The sequence below is a fragment of the Nanorana parkeri genome, unplaced genomic scaffold, assembly GCF_000935625.1.
Source record: "Nanorana parkeri isolate BGI_ZX_2015 unplaced genomic scaffold, ASM93562v1 scaffold177, whole genome shotgun sequence".
NCBI lineage: Eukaryota > Metazoa > Chordata > Amphibia > Anura > Dicroglossidae > Nanorana > Nanorana parkeri.
The window spans coordinates 521,707-538,596 of record NW_017306445.1 but is presented as its reverse complement, the minus strand read 5'-3'; positions in this window follow the sequence as shown (position 1 = coordinate 538,596).

The window sequence follows — 16,890 nt, the reverse complement described above, 5'->3', positions numbered from 1 at the left end:
GGTAAATAGACACCAAACATGTCAAGCTTTAAAATTGCACGCACCTGCAAAATTGCAGAAAACTAGGCGACGCTTTAAAAGCTTTTATCGCTCATCAGTTTAGTGTTATCAGTGATTGATGGCCCTAAAATGATTGCTCTCACTGTGAAATTCGCAGCGATATGTAACATGTGCGGCGTAATGGGCGCAATCGTCGTTTTTTGCACATATGCGCCCCCGACGCATGTTTGCATACGTGTATATATGGTTGGGGACTTTTCGGAGGGAGCTCGTGTACCGATCTCCCTCTGATCCCCTGTGACGCAGGCACCATGCTGATCCCGGGCTCGCAACGGGCACAGCAGAGTCCCGGACCAGCGGGACAATGGCGGGGGGGACTGCGGAGGGGGGCCACCGATCGTTACCCCATACAAGCCGTCCGCCGGCTGTCGCTGCCTGTTTTTAAATGTCGGGCATTTCCCGCTCGCACGCGCAAGTGGACATCTAAAGATGCCCGCTCAGATCTAGAGAGCTCCCGGCCGGCCGTTTTTTTATAACGGCCGGGAGGTAGTTAAAGTGTATGTTAAGCCAAAAGGTTTTTTTAATCAGTTTGGATAGAGTATGGAATGGTTAAAACCCCTTGCGAGTTTTTTTTTGTTTTTTTTGCATTCTCTGTCATTGGGGAAATTTCCCTTCACTTGTACTATAGAGACATCAAGAATTAAAAGGAAATCCTCTCCAAAGTAGGAGAAATCCTCTCCTGACAGCAGTCACCACAACAAGTCTTTCCATAGGAAGGATCCCACTCTATTCCTGTTCCAGTATCAGCTCATAAATGTTAGATTTCCCATCACTTTCAGTTCTGGAGACAATGGTGACAGGACAAATAGGGAGGGTGAATCGTCCCCAGCAGGGATACAGACAGAGATAAAAGCAAAAAAAACCAAAAAACCCTGACAGAGTTAATAACAACTCTTCCCTACTCTATCCAAAACTGGATATGGGTTTAGATATACTGTACTTCAAAGGAAAGTACTTTATTGACTACAATTTTCATTAACCACTTTCAGAATTGACAAAATAATGGAAGACATGTATTTAAATAAAATCTGAACTGTATCTATAATACATTTAGTATTCTCATCTGTAGTTGCCATTATTGATAACATGTTCAAAGATGGTGTCACATTGCAAGTTAGCAATACAGAGGCAAAACAGCCTGGTCCCTGGCCCCAAAATAGTACCCCATGCAATATAGATCAGCTAGTAATATGGGCCAGTTTCAGTCTGAATCTTAACTTATCCCTAATTATCTTATCCCTCAGCGGGGCGGGCTTGCGATCATCGCAAGTACGATCTGCCTGTGCAAGATGGGCAATTCATACGTTTTTTTTAAATTACCTTACAACCATCGCAAGACAAAAGTCTTGCGATGGTTGTAAGGTCTGTGGCCAGCATAAAGGTGAGGTGCATTCCAGAAGATTTCTCTGTTGATGGTCACAGGAGACTGAGATTATTTTACATCCAATGTTTTCTCTTCTATTTTCTTAATGGACTATTGAAGATCCAGGATCATGGACATTTTTTTAACCATTTATTATTTTCACTGAAGTGCATGTTATACACATGCATTTTTTCTAGTTGTTATTCTTTTCACATTGCATCACATTGTTTCATAGCTAATATCTATTGTATTTGATTTTTCATTATGGATATTTTGTAGCAATGTATTTACACTGAGGTGCATGTTATACACATGCGTTTCTTCTTTGATTCACACTTTTTACACATTGTATCACATTATTTCACGGCCAGTATCTACTATATCTGACACTTTTGTAGATTCATTCACACAGCGCGGCTTTTATTATTAATTTTAAAGAAATGTATACTGTTTATTTTGCATTGCTGTATGAGAGCTTATCCTGGTGAGAAGACAAGAAGAAGCGGTGAGACATTATTACTTGTTTATAATGTAAATTGTCGAGAACCAAAGTACGGTATTTATCAATTGAGCTTTTTTACATTTCTATGAAGGGAAGGGGAATGGCAATTTGAGCTCTATTGGAATTGGCAAGCTGAGCATGTAGTTTGGAGTGAAGAGAAGATCACAATTATATTAGGCGCTTTCTTTAAAAATATTTACATATTTTATGCATTTTTATGCACTTTATTGTATACACATATTGTGTGTATATATACACTATATTGCCAAAAGTATTTACACGCACATGAACTTTAATGGCATCCCAGTCTTAGTCCGTAGGGCTCAATATTGAGTTGGCCCACCATTTGCAGCTATAACAGCTTCAATTCTTCTGGGAAAGCGTCCACAAGGTTTAGGAGTGTGTCTATAGGAATGTTTGACCATTCTTCCAGAAGCACATTTGTGAAGTCAGGTACTGATGTTGGATTAGAAGACCTGGCTCACAGTCTCCACTCTAATTCATCCCAAAGGTGTTCTATCGGGTTGAGGTGCAGGCCAGTCAAGTTCCTCCACCCCAAACTCACGCATCCATGTATTTATGGACCTTGCTTTGTGCACTAGTGCACAGTCTTGTTGGAACAGGAAGGGGCCATCCCCAAACTGTTCCTTCAAAGTTGGGAGCATGAAATTGTCCAAAATGTCTTGGGGTGCTGATGCCTTAAGAGTTCCCTTTACTGGAACTAAGAGGCCAAACCCAACCCTTGAAAAACAACCCCATACCATAATCCCCCCTCCACCAAACTTTACACTTGGCACAATGCAGTCAGGCAAGTACCGTTCTCCTGGCAACCGCCAAACCCAGGCACGTCCATCGGATCGCCAGACAGAAGCGTGATTTGTCACTCCAGAGAACACGTCTCCACTTCTCTAGAGTCCATTGGCGGTGTGCTTTACACCACTGCATCCAACGCTTTGCATTGTACTTAGTGATGTAAAGCTTGGATGCAGCTGCTCAGCCATGGAAACCCATTCCATGAAGATCTCTATGCACTGTTGTTGTGCCAATCTGAAGGCCACATGAAGTTTGGAGGTCTGCAGCTATTGCCTCTGCAGACAGTTGGCGACTTCTGTGCACTGTGCGCTTCAGCATGCGCTGACCCACTCTGTCATATTTTGTGGCTGAGTTGCTGTTGTTCCCTGTTGCTTCCACTGTGTTATAATACTACTAACAGTTGATCGTGGAATATTTAGTAGCAAGGAAATTTCACGGATGGACTTATTGCACAGGTGGAAACCTATCACACTTGAATTAACTGAGCTCCTGAGAGCTACTCAGTCATGACTAAGGCCCAGTTTGGGGGCTGAAACATGTAAGGATTTGTTTGTTTGCTGCTTTTATGACTTTTAGCAAATAAAGTATTGGATGGACAGCTTCCGTTACGAGTGCCTATTTTTACGTATTGCTTAGGGAAGGCTCTGGCGGAAGCTTTACCAGGTACCGAGGTTCCAGCAGCAGGATTGGAGACAAGAGGGTAGAGCTGCTCCATGTTTATTAATTGCTGCAGATAATAAGTGGATGTTGCATTTTAATTGCTTATTTAGTCTAGGAAAGGTTTAAAGTAGAGGAATACTCAGGTCTACGTCTTTATGTACAATGCAGGGCCACTGAATTGTAAGGGAAGTTTTAAAGTAGAATAATACTTACCTTATGGCTCTCTGCCCCAGCAGCCCTCACTCTGCTTCTCTCCCAGTATGTGGATGGGCCCTCTACGTCCTTATGTACAGTTCAGGACTGCTAGACCTGCATTGTACTTAATGACATTGTAGAGGCTGTGACCTCAAAACTGACAAGTGTGGCTTCTTGGGACCAGTCATATGGGAAAGAGAAAGCATGAGGGACTGAGGAATAAGGTAAGATTTAGACATCTCCTAGACTAAACAGCTAAGCCTTGTTATCTGGGTAAGGGGAGGCCCAGAAAAAAGTAGCAAAGTGATTTGGGTTCAAAAGTGAGGCCATTGTGAATTACACTTTTGAGTTGAATATAATTCAGCCCATCAGCTTTTTTAGTACCTACAACACAGCATCTTTCCATATTTGTTCTGAGGGACTTGTCTGAAGCTCATTGTCAGTCTAAGCACGTCCGATATTTCAATCACAGACTCATATTGTTTATCAGGGCATATCATCATATGTTAAAACTGATCTGAAAGACTACAAATTGAACAAGTGGAAAATTCTTTATAAAAATTCCGTATGAGTCATCTCCAGCACATCTGACCTTAAGTGTTTGATTTTACCGCAGCTCACTGCTCCGCTCTCATTTTGGAACATTATGTTCTGAGAAGGATAAATTGCAGTTGTGCAACTCATTGGAACTTTAAAGTCTGTCCCTTAATGTACAATAGAATACTAGTAATGCTAATAAACATGTTCTATGGAGATCATGACTGCATAAATACATACGTTTTGTTTGTTTATATTTGGAAATACAGTTTCTTTATCAGTTCACATATACTAATGGTAATCATACCGGTAATATGTTTTTGCCTAAAATATTTTACTTGAAGATTTTTTTGTATTACTGGATTATCATTTGAAGACACACAGTTAGGCATTTAATATTGCAATAAAATGATGATACAAGGAAAAATAATTCTGGTATGTCATCTGTTATGGTCATAGCTAGGGCTGCACTCAAGGACCATTGCCTATGACAGCAGGGTAAGTGTTTCTATTCCCTGTTAATCCCTAGACTTTGATAGATAAACTCAGCAAATTAACTATAGGAGTAAAGGGTGCAGGGGATGCCAGGAGGGCAGAGGTGTGTGCTCAGGCAGTACCCCAGCGTACTATGTACTGTATGTACAGAGATTTATTTCCCCAACTTGAACGTAGGGGGCATTGGCCAGGATCCCCTGAGGGTGTGGGCAAAACTTGCCTCACTTAAAATGGGGGATACGTAGTAGGAGATTTGACTCCTCCATGTGTGAAGGTAAGGCCATTGTGTGACTATCCCTGCCCTCACCTCTGAAAGTTTGGCTGAAAGCAATATTGGGCATGTGTGAAGGTCACCAAAAACATATGGGGATTATTGTACATATGCATTAGTGTGCCTGTCAGGTGTGACATCATGCACCTGAAAGAGTGACTGCCACAATTTCCTCCCAGGGGATATAAATGGGAGGGAGCACAATAGATGCCCTCTTTTGAGATCAGGGGTGTCTGCTTTGGGCTCTCCTCCCACTTCCCTTCACTCTTCCATGCAATCAAAAAATACTAGGTAGGTGCTATACTTGAAGAAGGATATATGGGAGGACTAATCCCCCATGAAGAATAACTTAAATAGATAAATAATTATTTTATAATGGTTATATTTGCGGATACCTAAATGGGGCTGTATTCAGAAACAAGGAGACCATTAAGTATTTTTTAAGAGATCTAGAGACGCATGCAGCCTTTAATGTGAAATATCATTATATCAGGTACTTTTAGGGATTTTTGCCATAGGTAGCCAAAAAATAACAGTGGGTGATATGGAGGTTGTATACTTAGTATATGTTGTGATATTGTGGAGCTCACAGAGCACTCGCACAGCGGGTTTTTCAAAACACAAGTCTTTTTATTTGCTCTTGCAGGGCAGCAGAAAATGGCAAACACAAACATATGCTCATCTTCAGCACAAAACAAAGATGTCTCACCGACTTGTTGTCAAAAGTCCAAAACCTGGGGGAATCCCTTTCCCAGAGTGTCAATCCTGCAGCCCAGCACAGTAGCTCAGCACTCCAACAAGGCCCTCTCTTTAGTCACCGACCTTCCCCAGCCTCCCTGGATGTTCCACCTGCGTCCAGGATGCCCCACGAGTCTGCTTGCGGTTGTGTGCCTCCTGCACACCCACAACTGGCTTGGCTCGACCCTCCTGGCCCTGCCCACACCGCGTGTGCCACAGGCCCTCTTGGCCTCTCCAGCCAGACTCCAGTATCAGCTGCCAAGTCTCCCACTCTCCAGGTCCGACTGCACCAATCCCCCTCTCTTCCTCTCTGTTCACTGTCTTTAACTGGGCTGTTACCAGCCACCTGGACAGTCTGGCCTGGCAATTGGCTGCACCTGGCCCCAGGACTGGAGATTTCCACCCAGAGCTCTAAGAAATCTCCCGGCTCCAGGATCCCAACTATGAACCAGAAAACATGGAAAGGACTGAAAAGCCAGCTCCTTCCTGATACGAGCGTTGCTTCCTGGAGCCGCTCAGCCCCTCTGGCTGAGAATCCTGGGTTACTTTGAGGCCACAGAACACCGTGGTATTGCCACGCAATGCCACAATGTTTATATACATTTTCATATTTAGGTATCTTATATCTTATGGGGAATCTATATATTTACAACAAAAAAACATTGCTCACATACCAATATTTAAGATTGATTGAAACAAAAGGGATACATAATTGTGAGAGGAAGACATGAGGGATGAGTGATTACCCTCTATATACTGTATATATACAGTAGATCTACTGCTCTTGTGAGTGTGTTTTTCTCGTTGGTTACATCCTGGTTATATTCTAGGTCATATACACAAGTGTAAATTATTACAAAATATATATACTATAGGTGGTTGTAAAATGAGTTATATGTAAAAATGAATGTACAAAATACAAAAATGATGTGAAACTAATCTGTAACTACTGTATATGCAATCTAGGAACATCCTTCAAACTCTCTGGAGAAAGCGGTGAGTATAATTACAAAATGCATAGAGAATACTGTTTGTAACCCACCAAAGAAATCAGCTCTCAAAAGAAGTAAAGGACTCGTAAAACAATATCATAAGATATCAATTCAGCTGAATGGTGGGGTAATGACGCACTAGTAGACTTAAAGGGGGATGAGATTTATGTTGTTTTAAAATGTTGTGAGGACAAAATACTCACAAAAACATGTTGGTTTACATTTTTTTATCATATCTGTAATAAAAAGGAGATATATTAACTGCCTCCGGGTCGGCCGTAGTAGAAAAACGGCCGGCCCGGAGCTCTCTAGATCTGAGTGGGCGTCTCTAGACGTCCGCTCAAACACGCCCCCTCGGGAAATTGCCGTTTTGAACGTCGCAGTGAGAGCAATAAGTCTAGGGCCATCAATCACTGATAACACTAAACTGATGAGCGGTAAAAGCTTTTAAAGCGTCGCCTATGGCCAATTTTGGGTATGGTAGTTTTCTGCAATTTCGCGGGTGCGCGCAATTTTAAAGCTTGACATGTTTGGTGTCTATTTACCCGACGTGACCCGATCTTTTATATTTTACCAAAAAACTGGTTAATAATAAATGTTTCCTAACATAATGTAAAAAAAAACTTTTTTTTTTCAAAATTTTCTGTAATTTTTCCTAATTATAATAAAAAATAAAAACCCCAGTGGTGATTAAATACCCCCAAAATAAAGCCCTATCTGTCCCCAAAAAAGGGTATAAAATTCATTTCAGTACAGCGTTGCATGACGGAATAAATGTCAGTCAAAGGACTGCAGCGCTGAACACTGAAAAATGGCCTGGCCAGGAAGGGGGTCTAAACACCTGGTCTTGAAGTGGTTAAAATAAATATTTTGGATGTCTATGCATTATTGATTATAGCACCTGAAAAGCCCTGCCCAAGCCAGCAACATGTCTAAATATGACAAAGGACATAGCAATTATCTAGTCAGCAATTATTTGAGTTCAACATTTATATTTATGGAGCCAGACATTCAATATAAATACTGTCACATACCTTGATGAAATCTGAGTTGATGAGGGCAGCCTTCCTTGCAGGTTCGGTCCCAGAAAGCCTGGATAGTGTAACAGGTGCGCAGGGGCACAGAGGGGGCATAAGTGCTGATGATTCTTGAGCAGGCTGCTTGCACAGAAGAGATACACTTGAGAGCTTGGTTCCAGGAGAACTGTGGTTGTAAAAAGCCAAGTTGTTCACAGGTAAGCAGCATGGTGCCAGGTGACAGGCAGGGAGAAAGTAAGAAACAGGCCAAGGTCTGTAACGTGCAGGCAGTGCAGTACAAGGCGTCAGGTAGGCACAGCGGTAAAAAAAACAATCCAAGGTCACAGGAACATAGGAGAGCAACGGAAGGTCGAGACAAGCCAGGTGGGTAATGGGTAATCAATCAGAATACAGGAACTCAGGAACACATGTATAGCTGACAATTACACAGCATTGGAGGTATAGACGTCATAAGCTATATAGTCCCAAATGGTTCAGAATTACACACAGGCGCACATCCGTGCACACGTGGGAATGCATGTGTGTGGACGCGTACATGTCTGTGCAATAACTCTATGAGTAAAACCGTGCATATGCATACGCACAGACTGTTGTGTCTCAACCCTGGTTCAGGTTTCCTGACAAATACTATCCTGGTAATATACCCATATCTACTATATAGCACATAACATAAAACTGAATTTAGATGCAAGGTAAAAATCACAAATCAGATAATTGGGCAGCACAGTAGCATAGTGGTTAGCACTTTGCAGTACAGAGGATCCCTGCTTTAATTCCCGGTCAGGACACTATCTACAAAGAATGTGCATGTTCTCCCCGTGCTTGCATGGGTTTCTGCCAGGTACTCTGTTTTTTTCCCACACTCCAAATACATGCTGGAAGAATAATTGATTCCTGTCTAAATCGGCCGTGTGAGATAGGGACCTTAGATTGTAAGTTTCTTAAGGGCAGCGATTGATGTGAATGTCCAATATATAAAGCTATATAAATACCAATAATAAATAATCACTCATTTTACTATAGCTAAATAGCATTAAAATGAAATCCTTTGTTTTGCTAAAAAGTGAGGCAAGTTTATAAAGACATTTGCCACGTACAGAATTTGCCCTATTTATAAAGCACATTTATTGGCCCTATTTATCTACACATTCACAGATTAACACATTACCATTCACCAACATTGGTTCCTCAATAGGGAATGGTCCTTTCTGTACTTTTCACCTAGTTTAAATCCTGCTGAATGTGACAATGCATATTCACTGCACCTTCTTGTTCATAATGGAACTTTGTTTAGCAGGTATATATTTTAAGCTATTATTGTTATATTTACATGACAGCAATATATAATTGACCATAAACTTTTACTCGAATTGCTGTTCTCTGTTTTGATAATTATAAGTTATGTGCAGATATGTGGAGTTCGTTCTACTGGGTAGCTGAACCTCTGCTGGGACAAAATCATTTTGGTGTGAAGCATACAAAGAGAGGAGCAGTAAAGAACAATTGCTGTGCAGTACTCCCAAGCAGGAGGCACAACCTGCATATAAATTAATAAATAAGGCTGCATTATGCACTGTGGCGTAACAATCACCATAGTGACCCAGGCGGCTGCTATGCGGCCCGGGGCACAGTGGGGCCCGGCCAGATGCTGTGCAGGCCGCCTGGGTCGCTATGGGATCCTCTGCTGGTGGCTTTCACTGGCGGCTAAAGACGAACACGCCGCTGTTCCGATCACTGACAGTAATCTGGTGCAGCAGCGCGTTCCTCTCCACAGAGTCAATGAGAGCCAGCAGCGGCAGTGGAGCAGGAGGCGGACCCGTGGTCGGCAGCAGGAAGGAGGCGGGGCCCGGTGACGAAGAAGGAGGCGGACACGGTGACGGAGGAGGAGGCGGGGCCCATCAGCGACCGTGAAGGAAGTGGAGGCAGACAGGTAAGAAGTGCGACCAGCCCACCTGAGGGTGACCCTGCAAAGCCCACCATAGAGAGTCTATGGTGGGCTCTGCAAGTCCACACTCAGGTGGGATCTTGAGTGGGCTCTGCAAGGGGTATAACTAGAAATCACGGGGCATACAACATTTTGCTATGGGGCCCTGTGATTTCTAGTTACGCCCCTGATTATGCACATATACCTGTAAAACGATACATACAAACAAAGACTGTTAATGTATTTACATTAAGCTGGTCACATTAATGTCTTTCTAAATAAATTCGATGTTCGTATCTAAAGACTTTTTTATATATAATGTGGTGAGGAGTTAGAACCCTCTTTATTTGTTCTGGCTACCATTATCATCTGGAGAGAATGTTAAGGAATATCCAAAATTTAAGTTGCCACCAGAACTGGAATAGAGGGGAAATCTCCCAATAGGGGCACATGGATAGGTGACAACAAGAGAGTATTGCCATCACCTTGGAAAAATGTAATTTCACTTCCGGTTGTGTCTACGGGACAAAAAATAAAGGGAAATCTCCCCAATGTGACACAAGGCAAAAACGTCAAAGGGGTTTTAACCATTCTTTACCCTATCTAATTTTTTTTTTTTTAAGTATAGGCTTTAGATACATTTTAGGTTACTCTGTAGGGCCATGCCTCCTCCTCAGTAGCTAAGCTAGTAGTAAAAAAGGATAATAGGCTCAGCTTAGTTTTCTCCTCATGTATCGGGGGAATTCTTTATTATGTTCTCCCTGTACTGGATTGTCAATCAGCATCCTAATTGGATGGGAAGATATAAGCATAGACAACATTTTTAGGTATAATTGACTGACTAGATTTGGTGATCTCCCCCAACTACCTGCATAGTTGTCACAGTCTAACAGCTAAGCTGTGCAGTCAAGGTACTTGTGTTACCACCCTATCAGTGTCCCCTCAATTCCTTATGATGGCCTACTACAGGACAACCTGTGGTGATGAACACACAGCAGAAGATCAAACCTTGCCTCACAAAAAACCTATTTTGAGTGCAGGTTAAATTTACCAAATACAAAAAAATTTGAAAAGAAGTTTTAAAATGATTGTATAAAGCTTTCAAGGACATGACATCAATTTATAAAAATGTAAACTTAGTTAATTGACCAGAGGGGTAGACCAACTCTAATAATGGCAGATTTAAGGCGCTGGTGTCAGAGGTAGAATTACTCAGACATATGGAGTTAATCCATACTAGTCTTTAAACTTTAATGCATAATGAAATGTAATTTGCGGCCATAAAGGTGTCAATATACATATGTGCAGCTGTCTTTTATGTATTACAACCCTGGAATGGTTGACTCTGCTTCTCTAAGGCTGTTATAAACTTCAAATACGTTCATCCGTGCATGAAGATTGGGAAACCTCAAATGATTACAGGCTATCTACATTTTGTTAACTATGGAAATCAAGTTCCAAATAGTTTCTTATCAATGTCAAATCATTTTACGTGGGAAGAAGTGAAAAGAAAATGAGTTTTCTGTAACGCTGCCAATTGCATTAGTAATTCTCCATCCTGTCTGTAGACAATTATGTCTTTACAGTGAGAATGACCTTCAGAGAATTGCAGCTATGCTCTTAACACCTACATTATAAGTGATAATAATGCTTGTCTTATAGGATACAAGGCAAGTTACAATTCTGCAGATACATTGAAGTAGAACTCCAGACAAACTCATTATTGGTAGAGTTTGTAAGAGTTAGCTTTTTGCTATGTTCACCTTCATTATTTGTCCTTATTACCATTGATTGAGCAACAGAAAGGGGGGGGGGATCTGAATGTTTTCACAAGAACAGCAAGTGAGGCAAAATCTTCCAACTGGGGTACTGTTCTTATTATAACTTTGGGCAAATGTTTACTTTCTGTCCCCAGTACAGAAAGTGGTGGGAAATGTCCCCAACAGAGGACACACAAGTTCTAATCTTCAAAGTTCTACTTCAAATATTTTCATGAGTAAACAACCTAATGCATGGAGGAAATACATGTCAGTTGTCTTACCTCATGCATTGGTTCCTCCCATTGGCTCATACCTCCTGCAGTGATGTATAAACCAGCAGGAGGAACAACTTTGTGTGGTGAGGATAGCATGAATTAATTCACCCAACTACAGCCTAGCTACAACACTAAATTAAAGCTAGGGGCACTATAGCTTATGGCAAGGTCCCTAAAATAGAAAGTGGTTGGAGAAGATTAGCAGCGCTTAGAAGCAAACACGAATGAAAAATGAGAAAACAGTAATTTCATAAAAAAATCACCAATGTTTATGATACACAGAGCTTTAGTAAAATAAATGGCATCCAGTTGAGATTTACATCCATTTGAAGGTCAATTCAGAAGTAATAGGTCATTTTTTACTATTTCAAAACTGAACAGTCTTCTAATTTCCACTAAACATTATTTTCTATATTATGGTAGAGAAATGTCACTGTTGGAGTATCTAAAGCATATGAGCCCATCAGGCTCCACTAAAATATACATTTTGGGTGGACTGAGCCTTTATTTATAATATCATTACTTGAATTGCACATATTGTATATATCATTAAATATCTCCAGCAAATTACTGACAATTACCTCATTGTATCTGCTGTAGGAGTAAGGCAGTAAATCACTAAAACTAACATAGTGATCAATAACTGCTGCTGAACTTAAGATTGTAACATGTGGAGCATGGCCTGAATGTGTCACTCTCAATTACACCAAACGTGGTGTCATCAACAACTCATATAAATAAACCTGCCATGTTGTTCATTAACAAAATACTTAAATCTCTTATGGTTGTATTAATGATTCTAAATTGGTGCTCCTTATAAAATAACACAGACTTTGTAAGAACGTTTTCATTTGTGTTTGAATGGATGAACTTTTTTTTAAAAATTAAATACAAATGAAAAATAAATGCCAGTCAGAGTTTTCCTTTCATTCAGCACTAGAAGAATGACAGATAGACTCTCGTCGGAATTGAAGCCAGATGGGAAAGTGACCCCGGAAATGTTAACGTTTGCATCTTGTGGGTGGTTGCAGGATCACTATGTGATGATGATTAAAAGTGCCAACATGTGATGCAGTTTCTTCTCCTGCTTCATTCTTTCATTTTAGGACTTTAGTTAAAATACAATTTTTAATATTTGATTACAGTTCGTTTTCCTTTTTCTTAAAATTAGATTTTATATTTCCAATTTAGGTTGAAAGTCCAAAGGTTAAAGAAAATGTGACGGCTGCTATTGCTAACTGATTCTGAAATTGCTAGTTGCCTGGCTGTCACTCTGATTCTTTGGCTTAAATACTTATTGAGTCACTGACCTAAAAGAAGTATGCAGACCAGTTGCTGCATGGTTGTGGCAGTCAACGATGCAGAGCTACTGTGATATGAGAAGTTCTGCTCTGTTATGTGCATCATATGAATGCAGGGGGCCATGGTAGAACCCAGAGGATTGAGGTTAGCAGTAGAAATAAATTATTGCGGAGGACAGCACCGGAGAGGAGGTGAGTATTTTGTATATATTTAATGTTCTCGGAGTTGGGTTTTAAACAGTTACAAGGTTATCAAGGACAGTGGCTGTTAATAAAATAGACAATGTATTAAATGGTGAATATAGCAATCACAAACCTTAAGTGGTACCAGTCTGGTACCAGACATCCTATAGTGTGGAAGGAAAATTCTACTGCTGAGCTTTGTCTGGATACTGAGCAGTTCTGAAGGCCTAACAAGATCATACATTTCCTAATAACATAACTTAATTGTGAAAATTAAACACACACCATCTGAGGGTCATGCCTCTATTCTACAGTGTAAATTATTTTCTTATTCAAAGCTTTTGTGTATCTGGCAGTGTATATGTCACTGCTGTGAAATTAATACATGCAAATGCTTCATGTGCCTGACTTTTTAAATACCACATCAGATAGTTTTTAAATTCCTGGTTTCATTTTATAGGATTTCTCTGCTTTACATTATGATCTTTAACTATGGACAAAGCACATGTTTGCTTTAAAACCTCTAGCTAGTGATTTTGCCTCCCCACAAGAGTTAAAGCAGACCTTTATCCCTTTCACTAAAAATCACATCAGCATGCAGCTCTGCATGCTGATTTAAAATCATCTTACATTCATTAGTTAAACAAACTTGTCTTTCATGTACTTACAAATAGAGTCAATTTACTTCCCGATCCACTTCCGGTACAGATGATGTAATGTGCGCAAGCGTTGCATCCGGGGAAGGTTACATCAGCAGAGCATTGCTGGAAAATCTCATCTGGAATCTCATGGAATCTCAGGGAAAGGTATTTCCCTCCCCTGAGATGATGTGCATGGTCTCATGTCCTAGTCACGTGTGGCAGAGATCCAGGAAGTAAAGGGGGAGCTAGTAACTTGTCCTTAGTTAACATGGCAACTGCCAGAAGACTGGGCAAAAAAGAAAAATAAGGTATGCATGAATGCAAATAATACAAAGTCTGCAATTATCTAGAAGTATGTGTTTGTAGATTGTCATTACTGAACATTTATATAGGTGTGTTTGTTGTTATTTTAAAGATATGGGTAATGGTTCCTCTTTAAGTTTTAAAAGCACCTTTGAAAAACTTTGAAAGTCCTTTCCAAATACGGGCACAAACTGGAGTCTTCCAAATCCTTTTAGCCAAATTATTAAATGAGGCAACATGAATGTAATTATGGCTATAGACTTGGCAATGTGGTGAGAATGGATAAAAACCACTGCACTGCCAGTAAAAAGGCATTTGCAATGCATTCCTTCACTTAAGCTGAGGAATTATCTAAACTATAAACATCAGATTGTACATAAACACAGCCTTATGTGAACAGAAACCATGACCTTTAGAATTTTTTTAACTGGCCATAATTGGGAGGCATATACAGAACAGTTAATGCCAATGTAAGGAGATCTTGTTCACATTTAGTATAGATTCACTTTTACATTAAAAAAATTATAAAAGAAAACTATGCACTTATACATTTAGGGGGTTATTCACGAAAGGAGCCAAAGGATCCAGCCATAGCTTCAGCTGATCCTTCGGCTCTCTTCGGCCGCCGGAGCCCTTTGGTTCAGTCGAACCGAAGGGCTGCTGTATGGGCTATTCATTATAGCCCTACAGCAGCCGGAGGCATATGCTTCGGCTCTGCTGAGCCGAAGTGACAGCCGAAGCGAGGCAAACGGCCTGCCGAAGGCTGGCTGTAATCCCCGCAAATGACCGTTGGGCGGACCCAGCTGTGATCTCACGGCTGGCTCCGCCCAGTTGTGATGACAGATCTGCGTCCCCTAATGACCTGAGGACACTGTTCTGCCATTAAACAATAACAAATAGGTAGAGGCGGCCGTGGCATCATGGCCAGCTCCACCTAGCTGTTAGTCATTGGCCGGGGACCTGCTAGAAGACTCTAACAGGTGCCGAGCAATAGGAAACAGTTGGGCGGAGCTTACTGTCCTTGCTAGCTCCGCCCAATTGTTTTTTTTCCTTTTAAAAAAATATTTATTTATATTTTAATTTCACTATTTCTTAACACTTTTTAAAAAATTGCCTTTTTTTCTACTATTTTCTATTCTGCTCTGTACCACGGAGGTACCGAGCAGAATAGCCGAGCTGAATGCTGCTCGGCGGTATTCGGCTATTCACTCACTGCTGTTCAACCCCTATGTGTAGTCCTTCTGCACTTCGGCTCAGCCGCAAATGCAGAGCACGTTCAGCTGACCGAAGTGGAGCCAAAGGCAGCCGATGTACAACTGATTTTCTATAGATTTTCTGCAGATTTTCTATGGTCAGATAGAAAAAGTGCAACAGGAATCTCCCACTGGGCCAAGCTTCAGTATCTTGCTAGTTGGCCCCGCTGGCTTTCAAAATACCTGAACAATGTCTGCATCCAATCAGGTTGATCCAGCAGAGATCCAACATCTCCCCAGTCAGACCTATATCTTTTCCAGCAGCAAAGCTCCCACTCCCTGCAGACTGGAGAACTCTGACTATGACTCAGCAGGGAGTGTGTCAGACATCTGCAGGGACACCACTGTTTCCACACAGAGAGCAAGGATCCTTATTTGCAGCATGTGGCAGAAGGCAGGCTTTTCGACTCAGCATGTGGCTGCTTTTTAAAGAAAATTAACTGTAGGACTAAGCATAGCATTTGCTGTTTTCATGCATCTGTTATTAGCTGATTTAAACTTTATAAGTTCAGTAATAAGGCACAGATGTCATTGCAACTGTGGCTATACTATACCTCTGCAGTATGTTACTATTCTGGTTATAGCAAGTTGCAAACAATTGTTCAGCACGGTAGTCTGCACCATACAGTGCTTGTCACAAGAATCCCAGACGCATGTGGCTCAGAAAACTCATATGAATATGGGCTCTTTTTCTACATTGACTTTCCTATGCCCTCTATCTCAATATTCTAAAGAAGATCTATTTTACATTTGAAGATACATCAGCAGGACAGACATATGAATACCATTTTTCTTATCTTCGAACTGCTTATTTCTAAGTGCTTTTATAGTAAGCCTTTCTAGACATAAAAATCTATGTATAACTACAGAAGCACAGCTGGTATGGTTTCTCGGAAATGCCACAAATAGAGACTGCTAGAAGTCATTCCCCCAGGAGGTGTAGTCCTTATTGCAGGTGCAAATGTGCAATGTGTGTTCCTTCTGCGTATAGGCCAAGACCCAAACAGGGCTTGTGACAGATGCCTGAAATAACTTCATTTATTTGTGCGATGTATATTATATTTATTTGTATAAATACAATTCAAATCAAAGTTTTGTGTGTTAAAATAAGTGTATGTATCCCTAAAATTTTTAGTAATATCATTACTGACATTACTGGTTTTAGTAATGTCAAAGAAAAGTCAGATGTTTGTTTCTCTTTTTTATGAAAGTCTTGTTTTGAGAATAGGGTCTAACTGTTTTCAAAGCTTGGAATTAAAAAAACATTTAAAAAAAAAATAAGTGTATATATAATGAATATTTATATGTTTTATTTGAAGCCCAACTTCAAGTGACAAACATAAGTGTGCTGTCCTTATAACCTGAAAAGTATTTCAATTTTCATTCCAATTCTAAAACTATTTTATAGTTAAATAAATTAAATTAAACCAAAGCAAAAAAAGAAGAGAAAGAAAACATTATTCTGGATATGGTAAGTACCATTTAATAGATCACTTCTGTGGAAGGTTTGGAGCCCAACTCCAAGTTATGAAATGAGTGTGCTGTCCTTCACTTTCATGGAAGGTTTGTGCAGGTTGGAAGATCAGA